The sequence below is a fragment of the Moschus berezovskii genome, chromosome 16, assembly GCF_049115385.1.
Source record: "Moschus berezovskii isolate FMDL1 chromosome 16, NW_MosBer_1.0, whole genome shotgun sequence".
Lineage (NCBI taxonomy): Eukaryota > Metazoa > Chordata > Mammalia > Artiodactyla > Moschidae > Moschus > Moschus berezovskii.
Window position 1 is genome coordinate 52155308 of NC_142475.1, and position 20993 is coordinate 52176300.

A 20993-nucleotide genomic window follows, 5' to 3' on the forward strand; every position below is an offset into this window, starting at 1 on the left:
TCTGACATATGGATCCATGTTTGAAGTACCTGCCATAGCAATAGCACTTAGTGGTATGGCCATAAAGATTTTTTCCCCCAAAAGGTGCTCCTTTGAGAACGGGGAGAGATGAATAGAGAAACCTCTGCTCCCCTCAGAATTCCAAGGACAACAAGAAAAAACAAGCTTGACTGTAAAGGCGGGCAGGGCGTGGGGAGCGAGGAGAAGCGTGGTCCCAGCCGCGGCTCATAGGCAGGCTCGCCACGCGCACGTGTGCGCTGCAGGTGGGCCTCGGCCGGCTGCAGAAACCTCTAGAGCTCAGGCCTCGACTTGCCACGCTGGGAACGAACGCATCCTCTGAGCTGGGCACTCGCCTGCTTCTCCGGCTACGGCTCTCCTGAGGAATTTTCAAAGCACACAGGGCTCGCCCAGCAGGAGTCTCCCAGGGAGGAAATCCACATCGAGGGCTTTTGTTTTCAGGACTGCCGTATCTTTTGGACTTGAGGCCTGTAGGCAAAGCTTTCCTTCTCCACCCTCACCAACCATGAACCTCTGCTGCTGCCAAGGAACTGACACCAGGGACTGAAGGCAACTCGGAGTGGGGTTCAGTAGACGCCTCCCCAGCCCCACCCAGCACATCTTGCTTTTAGTTTCACTCTCCTAAAAGGCCTGCTTCTCAGAAAGCTGCTGACTCACCCAGAGTGAGGGTCTTTTTTTTTCTTCTTCTTCTCAGCATCATCACAAAGCCCCAAGATTCTTGAGGTCAGTTTAACGAGTGGCTGAGTCTCAACCATTTCCTTTCTTCTCCCCATCTCCATCCCAGGATCCCAGGGCCTCAGACCTTCTAGAAATGGGAGTCGATACCCCTATTTGCCTTGCCCTGCTTTTAATATTGATTATTTCTTCTCTGTAGGTCTTGACGCTCTGACTGTTCTGGAGTCAAAAAGATTCCCAGGATGTAAGCAACACGGGAACTGGTGAGTGATCGTGTATTTGGTGAAGGTCGGGGCCTCCACTGGATTTCAGGAAGGGGAGGGAGTGGAAGGGAGCTGGGCAGGGGAAGCGGGGTCCAAAGCCCGTCCAGGGGGCAGCTGAACTTTTGCACCTCTGAAATTGTTTCTGTAGAGATGCACCTGGAAACAGTGCAGTGCATAGAACCCAACTGTGGGTCCCTTAGAATTGGCTGTGTCCCTGTCCACCCCTCCCCAGATGCAAACTGGAGCCTGCCGGTGGCTGTGCTGACCTCTTTCTGCTCAGATGCCAGCATCTCAGGCTCACCCTCCGGAGGGCATGGGCTGGGGATCGTTCTCACGAACCTTGTAACCAGGGTTAGGGACGCATTCTTAGAACACAGAGGAAACTCCACGGTTCACACCAGTTTGTAAACCATAGCCCCGAGGAGACATGAGTAAATGGAGGCGAGAAAGCCTCCTTTGTTCGTTTGAACTGCTGTCACTGGCAAGAGGCAGACGGGCAGCTAGTGACTCAGCCTAAGGAGAAATTCCTAACTAGAGGTCGGCAACAGTAAAATTTGACGTCCGTTAGAAGTAGTGAGTTCCCTGTCGTTGGCAGAATCCAAGCGCAGGTTGGAGAAGCGTGGATGGGAAATGTTGAAGTGGGGAGGGGTTCTGACAGGACAGTGTTTTGCAGACTGTTCCATGATGACCGAGAATCCCGGAGGAGCAGGAGGATGAGAAGAAGGTTTAGGGAGAATGAATGATGGGACTTTGTAAGCTCACACGTGCATTCCCTCAGCACTATCTGTTTTATGGGGCAGGCGCCTGCTTTAAGGGCTTCCAGGTGGCGCTAGTGATAAATACCCCACCCGCCAATTTAGGAGATGTAGGAGACACCGGTTTGATCCCTGGGTTGGGAAGATTCCCTGGAGGAGGGCACAGCAACCCACTCCAGTATTCTTGTCTGGAGAACCCTATGGACAGAGGATCCTGGCGGGCAACAGTCCATGGGATCACAAAGTGAAGTCAGACACGACTGAAGCGACACACACGTCCTGCTGTAAAACAGCCTGGAAGTTGCTGGATGAGACGGTCTCTCCCCAGGCCTGTTGTCCATGGGCCAGGTGTGCCTGAGCTCGCCACGCGTCACACGTGTGGCCCCAGACATCTAATCTGTGTGAAGAGTGGGCAACTCTCCAGGTGTGATCGGGGCTCTGATCAGAGGCTCTAGAGAGCTCGCTCCTGTCCCAGGACCACCAAAGAAAAGAGTTGCCAGTGCATCATGCCATCGAGAGACTTGCCCAGTATCCAGACCACACAGACCAGAAGGAAAGACATGGTGGGAATGCTGTGCTGGGTTCCCCTGAGTCCCCAGGCTGTGAGAGGACAGTGAGCATGGCTTCCCCAAGGGAGCTGGGGTCCTCTGGCACCACATTGTCCAGTGACCAAAACCTGGTCCGACGAGCATGAAAAGAATCGCACCATAGACGCCGGTGGAGAAATTGCTCAGGAAAGATGCCCATCACAAGGAAGAGGGTCTGAAGGTCTGAGTAAGGAGCACGGGGGCCTCCTTTGTGCTTTGTCACCGGGTCTTCTTCCCCCTGGGCCTGGGTCAGCTGCCGCAGTAAATGTGTACCAAGGGCAGGGCGCTGTGGGAGGCCAGAGATGCGGTTCTTTTTCAAGAAACTGATGGCCTGGATGAGAATCGAGTTTGACAGTCCCTGTGCAGAAGCTGTGTGTTAGCTGTGTTCTGAGTGCTATGTGGCGGGGGGAGGGAGAGGAAGGGGAGGGGGCTGAACAGCAGCTTGAGCTGTAACTTGGTGCTTCCTCGCAAGTCTTGAGGCACAAGTTGGGCTTTGGGGACAGAGACTGTGTCCTTGATTCAAAGGACCTGAGATATGTGCTCAGGAAGTGACTGTTGAATGATTAAAGGGAAAGTGATAAAGAGAGAGCTCTGGAGACTGTGTCTGTGGTTAAGATCAGACAGCTTGGGTTCAAATCCTGTTTCTTCTTCTAGCCGTGGGGCCTCATAGACAGAAGTTGCCGATCTGTCTATGCCTCAGTCTTCCCATCTGCAAAATGGGCACCATGCAGTACCTACTACATAAGAGGGCTGCTGGGAGGAGTCAGTGAATTGACTCATGCAAAGCTGCTTGGTCCCCTGCCAGTATACTGTTAATGCCCAATAAATATTAGCTCTTATTCTTGTTCTGGAAGTAGGATGTGATCCCGATTAAGGTTCAGTGTTGGGCCAGGAAATAGCAGCATAGGCGAGAGGACAGAGCACTGGGCCAGGAGTCAGAAGCCCTGGTTTAGTTGCAGGGAGGGGATGTGAGAAGCGTCACTCCCCCCAGGCTCGCTCTACAGCGGAGATGTGGCGAGAAGTTGGTCAAGGGCAGCTCCATCTTTCCTGCTCACTCTTCGGTGGTCCTGGCACCGGTCCAAAGGCAGAGGCCCCTCAGCTCTTTATTACCTGCTAGGGGGCCTCACAGAGAGTGGTTGGACTTCTCAGGACCTCTGCTTTTCCCAATAAATGAGAAACCAAGGTGAGCTGCCTTCCCTTGCGGAAGTGAAAAGCTTAGGTACAAGAGAGAGTCTGCTGGTATCAATGGGAAATCATTTAAGACTTGCGCTTGAGTAGCGTCATCTGGAGCCTCACAGTAAGCGTTAATTTCCCAGCCGTTCTCCAGGAAGCCCTGGCTATCTCCTCAACTGGAAGATAGATTGTCCAAGCGATGCTTCACTATGCAGAAGGCATCATCCACCATCCCAGGATTTGTAGCATATTTCAAATAAAAATGTCACTTGCCTGAAAATTTGTCAGGGTCACCTTTCTCCCATTAGTGGTGGACGTGGGACTCCGGAATGGCCTTACTTGGGGACCTACCTTTTTTCTCTGCTGCTTCATCACCCTGTGCTCCTAGCTGGATAATAAGATGCTGTTGTTCAGTTGCTAAGTCGTGTCTGACTCTTTGTTACCCCATCGACTGCAGCATGCCAGGCTTCCCTGTCCTTCACCATCTCTTGGAGTTTGCTCCACGTCCCTTGAGTCAGTGATGCCATCCATCTTATCCTTTGTTGCCCCTTTCTCCTCTTGCCCTCAGTCTTTCCCAGCCTCAGGGTCTTTTCCAATGAGTCAGCTCTTCGCCTCAGGTGGACAAAGTATTGGAGCTTCAGCATCAGTCCTTTCAGTGAATATTAAGGGTTGATTTCCTTTAGGATTGACTGGTTTGATCTCCTTGCTGTCCAAGGGACTCTCAAGAGTCTTCTCCAGCACCACAGTTCAAAAGCACCAATCCTTCGACACTCAACCTTCTTTATGGTCCAACTCTCATATCTGTACTTGACTACTGGAAACAACCATAGCTTAGACTTTGATTATATGGACCTTTTGTCAGCAAAGTGATGTCTCTGCTTTGGTAGTTTAAACCAAAATTGTTTACAGCATAAGCACAGGCCCTGTACCTACAGGGTCCTAAAAACTGTCACTCATGTCAGTCTCCTTCTCCCTGTGCACCCCCTAACATCCACCAAGTGACTCCAGCTTTAGTTCTACCTTTAGTGGGAAGAGAACAGGGATGAGGCAGGGGGCAGCTTCAAAGACAAAGCATCAGAGAGAGGAGGTCCCGATGCCTGGTTCCATCAGCCATTGGCCTCTCTTAGCTTCTGTTCCACCTCTTTTCAGATGAGGTGATTGGGCTAGGTCAGGGGTGACGAGTGGATCTCATCTCCTGCCAATTCTGATCAGTTGGTCACGGCTGCCAAGGGCACTGCATGGAGAAGGACTCTGAGGCATACCCAGCAAGGAGGGTGCTACAATGGATTAGTGATGTCTGCTGGGGAGCAGTGAGGAGGACGTAAGCCATGTGCCACCTGTTGGCATTTGAGGAAAAAACGGTTTCCAAGGCCCCTGCCTGCTTCTGCACATCGTGGTTTTACATCAGGGGGGCAAGGCACAGTGAAACCTCATTAGTCTGAACTACTTTAGGGCCAACCCAAGTGATTGAGAAAGCCTTCATCTGAGGGTGCCTATTGCATGCAGGTGAGCCTCATTATCCTTCAGTTTGCAGAGTCAGCTCAGCCCAGCTAGCTGACAGGTGCAAAGGCCAGGGTGGTGGTGATCTGTGCTTGCAGGTCTGACCATATGGCGGAGCACACCTGACCTGTAACACTTCTAGGGCACTTACTCTGTGAGTTTTAGATCAATACCAATGAAACTCAATGAAGCAGGCTTTTTTGAAGTAGAAAATCATTCCATGGGCAGCTTTGCTTCTGTTTCAAATTGCCAGGGGATCTGAATTAGAGAGGTGTCACCGGACTAGCTTGGAAAAAGCTAGTATTATTTTCCAGAATTATATGCAGAAGATGAGACCAAGTGGTTCATAACTACGTTTCCTCTGAGTTTCCTGATCTGTAAAATGGGGAATTAATATACCTCACAGGGCTCTGCAGGAGGGTAATTGAGATAAAATGTGGAAGAGACCCAACCGAAGATCTTGCTCACAAACTATGGTCAAAAGATGCTATTTCTACCCCCCTACTACCACCCCAACCTCTCCCTCCGTAACTACCTGAAAGCAGAGCTTCCTCCTTGTCATGCATTCGAGAAAAATGAGGTTACTATTGTCTTAATAGTATCATAACTTCTCAGATGACTCCTGTTAGTTTTTCAGAGGCTCTTTTTTCTTTGCTGATGATTCTCCCCTAGGAGCAGTCCATGTAAACCTTCAACTTGAGTTACTCTACTCTCAGTCTTCCGCAGGGAGTAGCTGATGCCCCAAGAGTCTGAGGTGCATGCACAGGAATACCTTGGTAACAAGTGTCTCCAGAAGGGACTGAAGCCCATTGTGACTAGACCATGTCTTCCCCTCAGCTCAGCAAGCCTCTTCCCCCGAATTCACCCACTGTAGGGAGAGTCCGGAAGCCAAGGGGAAGAAGAGCAAGTTGGAACCCACTGAATTTGAGTGGGAGTGCATCTGAAGGATGGGCTTTACTTGCTCAAAACGGGGAAGAAGTTGGAACTGGAACTCCTCTTTCAGCCTTAGTTTCTGAGATTCTTCAAGAGAAAGATTCAGTTTATACTTTAAAAAAAAAAAACAAGACCAGTTAAATCCATATGAAGGGGGGATTGGAACCCACGCACAGCTGGAGGAGCAGTGCCTCTGATCATAGAAGCCATGGTCGGGGTGGGGAAGGCCTGGAATCCCAGGTGAGCTGGTTAGGACCCCTGGGTGGTTAGCCCAGAGTGAGTTCTAAGGGGGCAACAGGCAGGTGCACACCTGTTATTCTGGCCGCGCTGAGCATCAGTCCCCAGTCTCTTCCAGCCTCTGGCCTGGTCTGGGCTAGAGAACATCATGCTTCTCTTTGGTCCTCTCTCTGGGGCCTATCACAGAACAGCTTCCTTGCCGCCTGAAGAGCTGTCCCACCCCGAGAGAAGGCATAGCCAGTGGTCACCGTACTGTCCCACAGGCAGGGATACAGGGGGTGGGGCCAGCCTGCCCGCCCATTCTTTCCACTGAGGCTCCACTCCCTGCTGTGGGGACCCTGTCCTCCGTCCCCTCCCTTCATCATTGTCTGGCCTCAGACTCCTAGATACTCCTTTAGATGGCGCTGAGGGCGCTGTGGACCAGGCAGGACCTTAGGGTTAAAGGTCGTAGCCTCGCCTCTAGAGGCCCAGGCAGGCACATCACGGCAGACTCAGCAGATGCTGCAGCGTCCCCCTGAGGCCCGTGTCCCCTCTCTGGGTTCCCACAGAGGGTACTGTCTATACCACCCAGTGTGAGGCAGAACTGCAGAACACTTAAGACCACACACTCTGGTGCCAGATTGGTTTGGTTAGAATCCCAACTTGTACCTTTGCTAGCCCTGTGATCTTGACCAAGTTATTTAACTTCTCTGTGCCTCAGTTTCCTCATCTGTAAAATGGGCCACCAGGTAGGGTAGTGATGACGACTATGAAGTTTATGAAACATGCATAGAACAATGCCTGACACTGAGTAAAAGTGTTAGTAAAACAAAACCAGAAGGTAACTACATGCATAAGTCAGTTTGTTGTGTGATCGCCCGACTGACACCAAGACAGTCAGCTTCCTATCCGCAGAAATGAAGTCCCTCATTCTGCCTGTGGGTTCAGGGAGGCTTTCACCTGGACCCTGAGGAATGGGCAGCGTTTCTGCAGAAGGAGAGGAAGGGGCAGCCTGGGCAGAGGTGCCGAGGGAGAGGGAGACATGTAGAGGGTGTCGGGAGCTGGGATGAGGTGCTGGAGCTGGGAGAGCCTGGTGGGGCAGCACAGGGCATCTGAGATGGGCAAGCTTGACGTGGTCAAACCACAGACGTTCTCGAATGCCACGCTCAGGCTTGGACTGTGGCAGGAAGTAATAAGCAGGTCTCGGGAGTTTTAAACCTAGTGATGCAGCCTTGGGTTCAGAAACCTGACGTGGTCACAGTGCGGAGGGTAGGCTGCTGCGAGTAAGAGATCAAAGACGAGGCAGGAGGCCAGAGGCAGCTGCAGAGAGATGACCCTGGAGACAGGGTGTGGCCACGCAAACTGAGGCGGTCACAGCAGGGGCGAGCAAGCGTGTGTCTGCAGAGTACCGATTCAGGGAAAGCATTGCCGGGACTTGAACATGGAAAGTGAGGACGGAGGGGTCAAGAGCAAGCCCCAGACTCCCAGCTTGGAAATCTAAAAGAATGATCCTGTTAACTAGGGAGCAAACAGAGGAAAAAGAAGTGGGTATGGCAGAAGGTGCTGGGAACATAGCACTGGGCACACCTGTGGGACGCCCAGGGTCTGGTTGAACAGGTAATCTTGGGAGTCCAAATGGCTTGCATTCAAATTCTCAGTTCAGTTCAGTCGCTCAGTCGTGTCTGACTCTTTGCGACCCCATGAATCACAGCACTCCTAGGCCTCCCTGTCCATCACCAACTCCCGGAGTTCACTCAAACTCATGTCCATCAAGTCGGTGATGCCATCCAGCTATCTCATTCTCTGTCATCCCCTTCTCCTCCTGCCCCCAATCCTTCCCAGCATCAGAGTGTTTTCCAGTGAGTCAACTCTTCGCATGAGTAAAGTATTGGAGTGGCCAAAGTATTGGAGTTTCAGCTTTAACATCAGTCCTTCCAATGAACACCCAGGATTGATCTCCTTTAGAATGAACTGGTTGGATCTCCTTGCAGTCCAAGGGACTCTCAAGAGTCTTCTCCAACACTACAGTTCAAAAGCATCAATTATTCAGCAATCAGCTTTCTTCACAGTCCAACTCTCACATCCATACATGACCACGGGAAAAACCATAGCCTTGACTAGACAGACCTCAGTTGGCAAAGTAATGTCTCTGCTTTTTAATATGCTGTCTAGGTTGGTCATAACTTTCCTTCCAAGGAGTAAGCGTCTTTTAATTTCATGGCTGCAATCAGCATCTGCAGTGATTTTGGAACCCCAAAAAATAAAGTCTGACACTGTTCAAATCCTAAGGGGTCATATAACTTTCCTGAGCCTCAGTTTCTTCATCTGTATAATGGGGATCATGCAATTATTAGCTGCCCAAGAGAGCTGCTTTGATCAGTACATGTAAAGTGTTAAGGACTATGCCTCAATAAATGTGCCCTGGAATTACATTAGTATTAGTATTGATAGTAATCCTAGGATTAGTGTTCGTGTCATCATCCTAGTGGAAATGTCCACCATGAGCCTGGAACCCAGAAGCAAGCTCAGGTCAGGGTGGATTAATTCAGGAGCCATACGTATATAGGTCAGTGATTATCTTATCAGCCAGTCCAGTATGTTCTTGGGGGAGGAAAAGATGAACCTGACCTAGGTGCTTTTCTTTTAGTGTTTATTTTTACTTGTTTATTTGGCTGTGCAGGGTTTTAGTTGCAGCCAGTGGGAACTGTAGTTGTGGCATACAAACTCTTAGTTGCAGCATTAGGATCTAGTTCCCCAACCAGGGATTGAATCCAGGCCCCCTGCATTGGGAGCATGGAGTCTTAGCCACTGGATCACCAGGAAAGTCCCTGACCTAAGTTTTTTTCAAATATCACCTTCCCCCACTGCAGTTTAGTCCCCACCCCACCCTTGCTGCCCTATGAAAAATCAACATGGGCCAGCATCACCATTACCCAAAGACATATGCCACATCCCTCAGGCCTATTGGAATGGAATAAGGATGGACAGGCAGCTGATGGAGGAGATGGAGAGGCCATGGGGGACTGCACGCTCTCGGGGACATCTCAGAGCCAAAGGACAGAACCCTGGAACGTGGTCAACATGTAAGAGGCAAAACCAGAAGAAACAGCTCATCCAGGGAACCAGGTCACAAGTGCCCCACATAATATCAACATGAGCCACTCGACTCTAGTGGACTAGATGCGAAGACTCCACCATAGGCAGTTGGTTCACCTGCAGACCAGGTGCAAGTCCAAACCACACTCCCATTCAGTAGCAGGTTGAGGGGTGTTTGGGGGCTTCCCAGTGACGCTAGTGGTAAAGAACCCACCTGCCAATGCAGGAGACTTAGGAGAGACAGGTTCGATCCCTGGGTTGGGAAGATCCCCCGGAGGAGGGCACGGCAACCAGCTCTAGTACTCTTGCCTAGAGAATCCCATGGACTGAGGAGCCTGGCGGGCTACAGTCCATGGGGCCACAAAGAGTCAGACACGACTGAAGTGACTTAGTAGGCTCGCATGAGGGGTCTTTACTCCCTCCATTACAGCAGTAGACTCAACGTCTCTGAGCTAAACGGGAGTGGTGAGGAGAGAAGTGAGAAATGGCGGCCCAGCCTCCGCCCACCGTCCACCTGAATCTTCACCCTAGGTGCCCCACCCTAAACTCCACTCCACGTTCTCCAGAGCCCAAAGTGTCAGCCAAGGAAGGGTTGACACCTGAAACCGGTAGGAAGCAGTACTGAAGTGGATATTGGATTCTATTAGTCAGACTTTTAGTTACAAAATAGAGATCTAATTCATATTGACGTAAGTGTAGAACAGAAAAGCAGCTCGTATAATTGAAAAGTCTGAGCTGGTCTGGCTTTGAGCCCAGCTGGAGCTAAACAGGGTCGGTGGGTGTGGTTTTTTGCTCCATCTCCTCCCCTGGCTTTCTTCTATGCGAGCACGTTTCCCCCACCGACCCAGCGCCTTCTCTCAGCAGCCCCCACAGAAAGAGGGCCTTGCATCTGTCATCGTCATTCTAGCAAATACTCTGGCCTTGAGAAGGTCAGGCCACATGTCCGTCCCTAAGCCAAGGGGGCCTGGCTGAGCCCCAGTAGAGGGACCGTGCCGAGGAGGCCCTGCCTCTCCCAGCCTGTGTGGGATGCCATCCTCGCTTCTGGCGGCCCTCCCAACTTTGGAGGCCTCTTGTGTGCAGGAAAATGGTTTACTTCCTCTCCCCATTGCTGCTGCAACACACTCCTTAGTGGCTTCAATCACACACATTTATTATTTTACAGTTTAGGAGTTCACAAGTATGAAACGCATCTCAGTGAGCTAAAATCAAGGTGCCAACAGATTGCATTACTATCTGGAGACTCGAAGGGAAAACCTGTTTCCTTGAATTTCCAGCCTCTAGGAGCTTCCTGAATTCCTTAGCTTGTGGCCCCTTCCACCTGCAAGACCAGAGGTGACCAGCTTTCTTATGGCACGTCTCTCTGGCACTCGCTCTTCTGCTCTTCCATTCCGTCTCTGACTTCACTCTTGTGATTACCTCGTGCCTACACAGATAACTCAGCATCATCTATTTTGAGGTCAGCTGATTCTCAGTCTTAATTCTGTCTGCTACCTTAATTCCTCTTTGCCATTTAAGGTAACATATTCACAGGTTCCAGGGTTCAGGGCAAGGGCATCTTTGGGGGCTATTATTCTGCCTGCCTCAGTGACTGTTACCATCTTCAGTTCTAAACTTGATCCAACATTTAGTTAAGAAGTCCCTTATTGTTGTAGTTTAGTCACTAAGCCATGTCTGATTCTCTTGCAACCCGTGGACTGTAGCCCACCAGGCTCCTCTGTCCATGGGATTTCCCAGGTAGGAATACTGGAGTGGGTTGCCATTTCTTTCTCCAGAGATCTTCCCAACCCAGGGATCTGCATTGGCAGGCAGATTTTTTTTACCACTGAGCCACCTGGGAAGCCCATGAAGTCCATTACATGCCTCTCATTCACTTCATCCTCATAAACCCTCTGGGGGCGAGGGGTATAGCAGGTCTCTCCACCTTACCCTTGAGGACACTGAGGCACTGAAAAGTTATTCATTTCCAAGGTCATGGATGCAGTAACCATAGAGTTGAGGCTGGACTTGGACCCCAAAGTCCAGCTCTTCACCAGGAAGTCAACTGATGGAGGATGTTGGGAGTCTTAGAATAATGGAAAATAGAGATACTTTCCTACAGTTGTCAAGGTAGATGAGGTGGTGGGGAGGTTGTCTGGTGCCAGACCCCCTGGGTTTATGTTCCAGTTCTATCCCTTACTAGTGATATGACCTTGGCCAGCTCTCTCCGCTTCCCTCTGCCTTCCTGTCCTGGACAATGAAATGAGCGTTGCAAGACTACAATGAACGGGTGGCTGGTTTTATTTTTGTTTTTTTAACTAAGACAAATTATTGGGCCCCAGTTTTCCTTTTCTATACGTAGTTTCCACCTACTTTTAGTGGGGGGAGAAAATCCCATATCTACATCGCCCTGTAATTTTCTTTTTCCTCTACTTCCCCATAAGGCAGCATGGCAGGGACAAGCCAACCATGACTCTCTCTGAGCAGCCTGTGAGCTAAGAATGGCTTTATATTTTTAAAGAATTGTTTTTTAAAAAAAAAAAAATATGTGACGGAGACTGCATGTGACCTACCAGGCCTGAAATATTTACTCTCTGTCCCTTTCCAGGAAAAGTTTGCTGACCTCAGAAAGCACAGGGGTTGGAGAGCCAGGCAGCCCTGGTCTGCACCGGCTGCTCGGGGCCCCTTTAGACCTTTAGACCGTGAGCCCTTCGGTCGTGGCCACTGTGGTGGCAGCAATGCAAGTAGTGGCAGCAGAGGGGGCGGTGGCCAGGATTTATTGAGCTTTTACTCTGGGCGAGCACCGCAGTAAGAGCCTCGTGGCCTTAAATCAAACCTTCTACAGTGCTCTAAGGGACACACACTGAACGCCTGTGATGTGTGGGGAAAACAGAAACTGCTTGGAGGAACAGGTCACCGGCTCGCGATGACGCAGGAGGGGAACAGGGATTTGAACCCAGGCAGTCTGTGTCACGCTTCTGCCCTGCCTCCCTGTTGTCACCATCACCTCTCCTTTCAGGCAGAATCAACTTTGACCACGCCTTCTGCACTTCCTCGCCTCACCTCTTTCTCCTGCTAAATTCCTTTCCCCTGCAAAAGAGAAACTGAAAAATGGAAGAGCTGTGAGGAACGGCTCAGACTCAAACATGTAAAATTTTGTTGCCAGCACCCACCCCTCCATCATCCATCTGTCCATCACCCATGCATCTATCTGTCCATCCATCGAGCAAACACAGCACAGCACCAGGGACTCAGGAGTGCCCGCATCTTTGACAGTGCCAAGTGGGGCAAACCTCAAGGCCTCAGGTCCCCCAAATTCACTGTTGCAGGGAAATGCCCAGAGGAGCTCATTAAATAGCACTGAGCACTTGATTCACATGCTGCAATTCGGGGCAGCGCCAGGCCATCCCAGCACCCTCCCCCCACCCCACGTGGTTACCCTGATGACATTATTTTAACAAACGGCTCCTTAATATTTAATGAAAATTATGCTCCTGACAGGCAATCAGAGCAACCACACTGCAGAGTGCTTAGAGGGGTCCGCGAGGACATTTTTGCACGAAGCTTCAGTTTCCCCTGATGCCCATGTGCCATCCATTGCCAGAAAATGCAAGTGTTCTGGGGGCTGGGAGTCAATGTGATGCCAGGCCTCCATTGCACGCAGCAATTGAGTGTTGTCACTTCTTTAATGCAGAATGTCACAGTGGCTACGTGCAGACGGGGGAACGTGATAGCACTATTAAACGCTCCTTTGTACATTGATCTACTAATTTTAGGACCACTCGCCTGAGGCTGCTGCAACCTCATCTGCTTCCTGTGTCTTGATTCTCGAGCTGGGTTGTGGGACCATGTGCAAGGAGCCCAGAGCCTGTGAGCACCAGGGTGAGAATAGAGCTGTTTCCTTTTCAAGGCACCATCTGGTCCCAGCTGGTTGATTCAGTAACAGCCAGGTGCAGGAAAGGGAGCACCCAGCCCTCTGGCCTCCAAAGGGCTAATGCCAAGAGAGCAAAGACCAGAACATTCTGTGGCAGCCTCCAGCACTCTGATGGCCCAGCTATGGGCTGAGCCTTGGGGGGTGGGGAGCACAAATTAATTTACACATTGGAGATCCCCATTGGGAAAGATGGGTGACTTACCAAGTGGGGAGAGTGTTAGCTGTGTGCCCTTGGGTAAATTTCTTAACCTCTCTGTTCTTCAGTTTTCTCATCCATATATTGGAGATAATAACGCTATCTATGGGACAGCCCAACTGTGGTTGTGAGGTTTAAAAAAAAAATGAAATAAATGTATCAAAAGCACTAAAATCATTCTTAAAATATTCAAAACAGTGGGCACATGGTAAGTATTAAAAAGCTGCTAGCTGGGATTTCAGGTTCCCATGGTACCCTGCATACGATTATAATAATAGCTGGTGTCTGTGAAGGGCTTACTGTCCCTCAGGCACTAAGCAGTGACGGAGGGACGCGATGTCATTTAATCTTCGCGGGCAATCCTGTGAGGCAGATACTCTTACGATTGTCATCCTCACCTTGCAGAAGAGGAAATGAGCCCAGAAGGGGTGGGGGACTAGTGGTGAGGTTACAGTAAGAGGGGATTTGAATCCAGTTTGTCTGCATCTGCCTCCTGACAAAATGCAAAGCACGCCCACAGGAGGAGCACACAGGTGATGCTCAGACCACAGGCGTCTCCGCGGAGGGCTCTGGGGACAGCTGTCTGGGGCAAGTGGCCGTGGATGCCGTGAGGCTCAGGGGTCTTCATGGACAGAGGATGGGAGTTGAAGGTGGAGGAACGGTGCTAAGAAAGAGGATCCTGAAGAGCTTGGACAGGCTGCTCGGAGGAAAACCACAGCCTGGTTGCCTGTTCAAAAAGGCAGACTCTTGGCGTTGAGAGGGAGCTTATCTTAAACAGATAGTGACCTGCATAATTTGAATACATTTGATTTTTATTTAGAAGGATTGGAAGAGAAAGCATGAGACATAAGAGGGAGGGCACGGTCTTTGGAGTTCTCCGTTTCCTCATGTAGGGTTTGATGAGGGTCATGTAGTCTGTGGGGTTTCCCTGTGGCTGAGCGGTTAAGAACCTGCTTGTTCAATTCCTGCATCAAGAAGATCCCCTGGGGGAAGGAACTGGCAACCCACTCCAGTATTCTTGCTTAGGAAATTGCACAGACAGAGGAGCCTGGAGGGCTATAGTCCATGGGGTTGTAAAGAGAGTCGGACATGGCTTAACAACTGAGCACCCACGCAAAGTGTCTGTAGCATGGGTGTATGTTTATGGAAAATGAAAATATTTTGTGCTTGTACCTCCAAAAGCAAAGAAAGAAAAATGATGTTTTAGGCTGTGTAGCAGATTACAATCAAAGACATACTATACTACTACATTTTTTAATATATATGTGTGTGTGTGTATCAGCTATTTATTGTCATAGTAGAGCTTCGTAACAAACCGCTACCAAACTCACTGGGGAACAACAGGAATTGTTTAGCTCCCAGTCTGTAGGGTTCAGCCTGTGTTGGTTTTGCTTACGAACCTGAGGTCAGCTAAGGGTCAGTTAAGTGGCTCTGCTGGTCTCACGTGAGCTCACCATTGCCTGTGGGATGGCAGGAGGGTGGCTGCCCTAAGATGACTTCGGCTGGGATGACAGGGGTGAGCGGACCGCACTCCACACGTTGTCCCTCTCCAGCCGTCTTGCCCAGGCATGTTCTCGTGGTAGGCAAGTGAGCACGCAAGCAGAGAGCTGCCAGTGCTTTCCCAAGCCGTGGCTTGCGTCCCATCTGCTCACAAACATCCCGTGAGCCAAAGTGAGTCACGTGGCCAGAGTGGCAGTGGGGAGGCTCTGCGAGGTTCAGCGTCAGAGTACAGACACTAGGCGGGACAGAGAATCAGGACCCTTATCACAGTCAGGAACACTTTTCCCCAATATGGAAAATAGATAGCCAGTGGGCAGTTGCTGCATAATTTGGGAAGCTCAACCCAGTGCTTTGTGACAACCTCAAGGGGTGGGAGGGAGGTTCGAGGTAGGGGACGTGTGTACACTTCGGGCTGATTCATGTTGTCATCTGACAGAAACCAACACAACAGTGTAAAGCAATTAGCCCCCAATTTAAAAAAAAATTTTTAAGAAAAAACATGTTTCCCAAAATCCACCTGATGAACCATCAAGCCATCAAGGAGAAGAAGTCCTCAATGACAGATTGGAATAGTCATATAACTTCTTCTGGCCCCAGAGCCACAAGATGAATTTGACCTCAAAGTAGGTCTTCAGGGCACAGCATTGAAGTCAGCATCTGAGTCTTCAGCATCACACCTGATCCCTGATTCAGGGTGTCTGCAGTGATGAGCAGACCCTCTGGTCAAGGAATGGGGACTGGTGTGCTCCCTCCATAGCATTGGGTTTGGATGCCTTCTTGTCCTGAGCCGCTTTCTCCCAGAGTCCTGAGAACTTGGTGTTAGCCAGATGTTCCCAGCAGAATTTTGCATTCCAGGTGTGCCCCTGAAGGCAGTCTGCTTAGAAACATAGGCCAAATGAAAGCAGGCCTTATCTAAATATTTTTTCTTAACTCCAAATCATTTTTGTAGAAGCCCTGGGCTCCCCTTGTGGCTCAGCTGGTAAAGAATCCACCTGCAATGTGGGCGACCTGGGTTTGATCCCTGGTTTGGGAATATCCCCTGGAGAAGGGAAAGGCTACCCACTCCTGTATTCTGCCTGGAGAATTCCATGGACTGAATAGTCCCGTGCTCGACTCTGCGACCCCATAGATTGTAACCCGCCAGGCTTCTCTGTCCATGGGATTCTCCAGGCAAGAATACTGGAGTGGGTTGTCCATTACCTCCTGCAGGGGATCGTCCCAATCCAGGGGCTGAACCTGCATCTCCTGCATTGGCAGGAGGGTTCTTTACCGCTGGATCACCAGGGAAACCCTGTTTATTTTGTACTTTGTTTCTGATCTAATGTCACCACTGATCTGACAGGAGGTACAGGTCCGTGGCCCAGAAGCTGGGGACCCCAGCTCTAAAGTGACATTCCTATTGTCTGAAAGGACTAGATGCTTGGGGAAGCACCAGTTTTAGATGGTTTTTAGGATGGCAACAGGGTTTTCCCCTACGTGCCACTCAATCTCTAGGTTCCCAAAGGAAAACGACAGCATCCTTTCTGAACTTCTTCACAAGAAGCAGAGGGGCCTTGGTTTCTGAGGCAAACAGCCTTCCTCCAGGTCTCAGCTCCACCACGGTGTGACCTCCGGCTGGTCACTGGGGGTCAATGAGCCTCAGCTGCTTATCTGTAAAGATGGGATAATACCAGTATTACTTCTCAGGGTGCTTTTGAGGATTACATGAGAGCATGAGGAACATTTCCAACTGGAGGGCAGCACTCAGTCTCAGTTAATTTTAATTTCATTTGCTTATCATAAAAACCCTATCAGGGGACTTCCCTGGTGACTCAGTGGGAAAGAATCCTTCTGCATTCCATGCAGGAGACTCGGGTTCTAATCCTGACCGGGGAAGATCCCACATGCTGTGGGGCAACTAAGCCCACACACCACTCTTCAGCCTGTGCTCTGGAGCCCTGGGGTTGCACCCAGTGAGCTCACATGCTGCATCTGCTGAAGCAGTGCACCTGTATCCCGTGCTCTGCAACAAGGGAAGCCACCGTACTGAGAGGCCTGTGCATGGCAACTAGAGAGCAGCTCCCTCTTGCTGGAACTAGAGAAAAGCCCAAGCATCAGTGAAGACAGCACAGCCAAAAATAAATACCCAAATAAATAAAATAGGCTGAGCACACATGCACGCACAATAAATGTAATGTGCTTCAATCACCCCAAAACCATTCCCACCCACCCAGTTCGTGGAACAATTGTCTTCCATGAAACCAGTCCCTGGTGCCAAAAAGGATGTTGACCACTGCTTTAGAGAATCCCTGAGCTCATGCCCCAAGGACCAACAGGAAAAAACAAAAAACCCTACTCCAGCTAAAGGTCGAGTTCATTGAACCCAATGACTCAGAAGGCAGTAGCATCATCCAGCACTTAAGAAACACTGAATTACGTGCCCAAATTCCTCTGGTTCAGATGTAATATCGTCGCCAGTTTCATTTCCCAGGCACGTGAGCATTACTAAAAGGATCCACACTGGGCACTTAGGCCGCTCCACCCATACCCTGACACCTCTCCCATCTATAAAGCTTTCTGAGCACCTTGACAGCAGAGTCTTTTAACTCGTGAAGAGTTAGAGCACGGATGAGTGCCTGTGTTCCACAGATAAGAAAACGAAGGCTGCAGCCATTAAATTTTGGCAAAAGAGGTCAAGGCCAACACTGACTAAAACTATTTCTCTATGTTCAGTTAGAATCGTGGGTCCAGATTTCTGTTCCACCATTTACTGTCTGTGTTGGCGCTAGTGGTAAAGAACCCAGCTGCCATTGTAGGAGACGTAAGAGACGAGGGTTCGATCCCTGGATCAGGAAGATCCCCTGGAGAAGGCAATGGCAAGCCACTTTAATATTCTTGCCTGGAGAGTTCCATGGACAGAGAAGCCTTGCAGGCTACTAGTCCATGGGATCGCAAAGAGTCAGATGCGATGGAAGTGATTTAGCACAACCTTGGAGAAGTTACTTTCCTTTTCTGTGCCTCTGTTTGCACCTCTGTTAAATGGGGATAATAGTGATTACCTTTTAGATAATAGTGATTACCTTGTTCCAAGAATTAAGTAGTTAATCCATGTCGTGCGCTTAGAACCACAGTACCTGAAGCACACAGGAAGCCTGTGATAAATACTGCATCTTGCTATGACTATGTGCATGTTGATTAATCATTATTGGAAATGAAATGAAGCTTAGTAAATGTAGTTTGGAGACAAAATCCTTAGGGGGCATGGGAGTGGAATCACAAAGGGCTCGTGTGATGAGCACATTCTGGAGTCCACAGGGATAGGTGACTTGCCCAAGGTCATCCTGCTAGAGAGAGGCCACGTGGGAAGTAGAAGCCAGTTTCCCCGACTCCAAAATCAGGATCCTTTCTGCTTGTCCACAGTTCCTGAGAAGGGGCTTCTGTCCCATCCCTAAGTCCCCTCTTCTACCACTCTGTCACTTACCATGAGAAAAGTGTCTATATTCACATATCTAATGGAAACCTCCCTGAGCTCCTTAAACCTTCCAGCCAGCAGATTCAATGGTGCTGAGAACCTACGTTTGCAGTAACCACGCAAAAAGGAGATAATCTGTATGGAAGAATACTTAATTAAGCACTAGGTTTAATGAAATCAATCTCCCTCTCTGCCTCCATGCCCCCCTCAAACCAGAAGCCTGTTGAAACCCTTAACTGGAAGTTCTGATTTGAGCCGTTTCTAATCAGACTCAAAATTGCTAGCTTGTTGTCTTAATCTGCTCCCGAGATATCAGGCTTCCGTGTGTGATTCATCTTTCCTTTCCTTGGCCACGTTTCAGACACAGACAAGCATTGCACTACAGCTTATCGTGTTGTGGTTATTGTCCCCTGAAAGGAGTGAGTGGAAAGAATAACTTTCCTTGCATATTTCTTCAAGCACCCACACACCCCTCTTTTTAATTCCAAAGCCAAGGGATGAGCTTTGCCCGTTTTTTTTTGCAACCACTGAGACCAAGGTCCTTTGCCTCCACCCTCAAGAATCTTCATTAATTTTTTTAAACCTTCTTTCTTCCCTTTTCTGAAGGGTGGTGACATGCCCCAAGTTGCGAAATAATGACAGTATGCAAAACTGGACCTTGGGTCCCCTAGCATTTCTCCCTTGCTTCCGAAGTCTGGGGGTGCCTGCCTCTTCCTGGAGCCTACTTCTGCCACCCTGATCCAGTCCTTGGGACTGGCCAGGTGGGACCTGAGTGAAACGGTAGAGCTCTTGTGTTGAGGTGTGATGGCCATGCTGAACGAAGCCTGGCCCTCATGGGAGGAGTGGTGGTGGGAACACTGAGAAAACTCAAGGAACCAGAAGCAAGCAGTGGAAACCCTGGGTGCAGGTGGCCATGCAAATTCAGCACGTAATGGGGTGTTTGGGGGGTATCTACATTGGGCCTAGCACCTGTGCTTTTTTTTTCTTTTTCTCTTCTCTTTTTTTGATCAAAGCATAGTTGATTTACAATACAATGTTAGTTTCAGGTGTGTACAGGGTTTACTGCATGACCGTGCACTTTTCTGATCCATACATGGCCAACCTTTGATTCTTCCTATTTCCACTTAAAGACACCCCTTCAAGGATAGAGGCAAGGACGGTAGACAGAGGGGTTACAATACTGCAGAAAAAAAAAACAGAACCACTGGAGCTGGGGGTGATGTGATCTGGGTGAGATTTTTCAGTATTGCCCTGAAGTGAAATGACAGTCACTCAGTCGTATCCGACTCTTTGTGACCCCATGGACCGCAGCCCACCAGGCTCCTCTATCTATGGGATTCTCCAGGCAAGAATACTGGAGTGGGTTGTCATTCCTGAAGCAGTGTAGAATTGTTGGAAAACAGACACCAGAACAGGAGAGCAGGCAGAGGGGCGATGGCAGCTTGAACCAGGATAGAAAGCAGTGGGAAGCGGTCAGATTTCAGAGTGTATTTTGGAGAAAGAGACAGTGGGATCTGCTGATGAATAGGCTGGGGTGAGGGGAAAGGTGGGTTCTCGCCTGTCTGGACTCCACTGCTGAGACCTCGCTGGCTCACGAAGATGTCACCGGATTGCAGTCAGGAGACAGGCCTGAGCTGCGAGCAGTATGGTACTTGGCAAGTCAGCGACAGCATCATATCACCGAGATGTTGAATTTGTCATTTCCAGAGGAACCACCCAGGGGCCCGTCTGCACAGTGACAGCATGTGGCTGTGATTCACGCAAACACACCAGCGAGGATGAAATACAGAAGGCATCAGGAGGTCAAGGCATCTTTGTCCTGCTCAGTAAAGGAAGGGCCCTTCTTAGGAGGTGCGGCGTTGCTTTGGAGGTTTGGAGTGGCATTGAAAGTCTTCATCGTAACAGCACTGACAATAACAACATATTTTAAACAGTGCTTTTCAGCAGTGGGAGAAGGCGGGGGCAGCTTTGTCCCCCCAGACAACATGGGCAAGGTCTGCAGACATGTTCAGTTGTCACAGCTGGAGGGGGTTGCTCCTAGCGTCTACTGGGTGAAGGATTTCAGCATGCTGCTGAACACCCTACAACACGCAGGATGGCCCCCTCAACAGAGAGTTAGCTGACCTACTGTGCCAAAGCTCAGAAATCCTGAGTTTTTTCTCAGGTGGCATAACATAATTTCTTTTATTTCTTGTAGTTTATTGAGTGTAGTTGATTTACAATGTTGTGTTAGTTTCAGGTGTACAGCAAAGGGATTCAGATTTTGTGTATTTTTTATTTTACAGATTTTTTTCCCTTATAGATTATAATAACATACTGAGTAAAGATCCCTGTGCTATAAAGTAGGTACTTATTGGTTATATATTTTGTATATAGTAGCATGTATATGTTACGGTAACCCACTCCAGTATTCTTGCCTGGAGAATCCCATGGATGGATAAGCCTGGTAGGCTACAGTCCACAGGGTCGCATAGAGTCAGACACGACTGAGCGACGGAACAGAACGGAACGGAGCATGTATATGTTAAGCCCCAATTCCTAATTTATCCCTCCCCCCTCCCCCTTTGATAACCATAAATTCAGTTTCTATGTTTGTGTGTCTTCTACTAGTTTACTAGTAGAAGTTAATTTGTATCATTTTTTTTTAGATTCCACATATAAGCAATAGCATATGACATTTGTCTTTCTCTGATTTACTTGCTATAATAATCTCTAGGTCC

At 49.5% G+C, this 20993-nt stretch overlaps 1 protein-coding gene across 3 annotated transcripts in view; it reads left to right on the top strand.

Annotated features, from left to right (window-relative positions):
* Positions 1-20993, top strand: part of ZHX2 (zinc fingers and homeoboxes 2) — a 182475-nt gene that overhangs the window by 85015 nt on the left and 76467 nt on the right. For 2 of the 3 annotated variants that reach the window (XM_055432047.2, XM_055432048.2), the window contains exon 2: positions 893-956. The gene's annotated coding sequence lies outside the window, so the exon portion shown is untranslated. Of the gene's footprint in view, positions 1-892; positions 957-20007; positions 20125-20993 lie in introns of those variants that run through there. The other variant, XM_088844809.1, reaches the window with a different exon arrangement.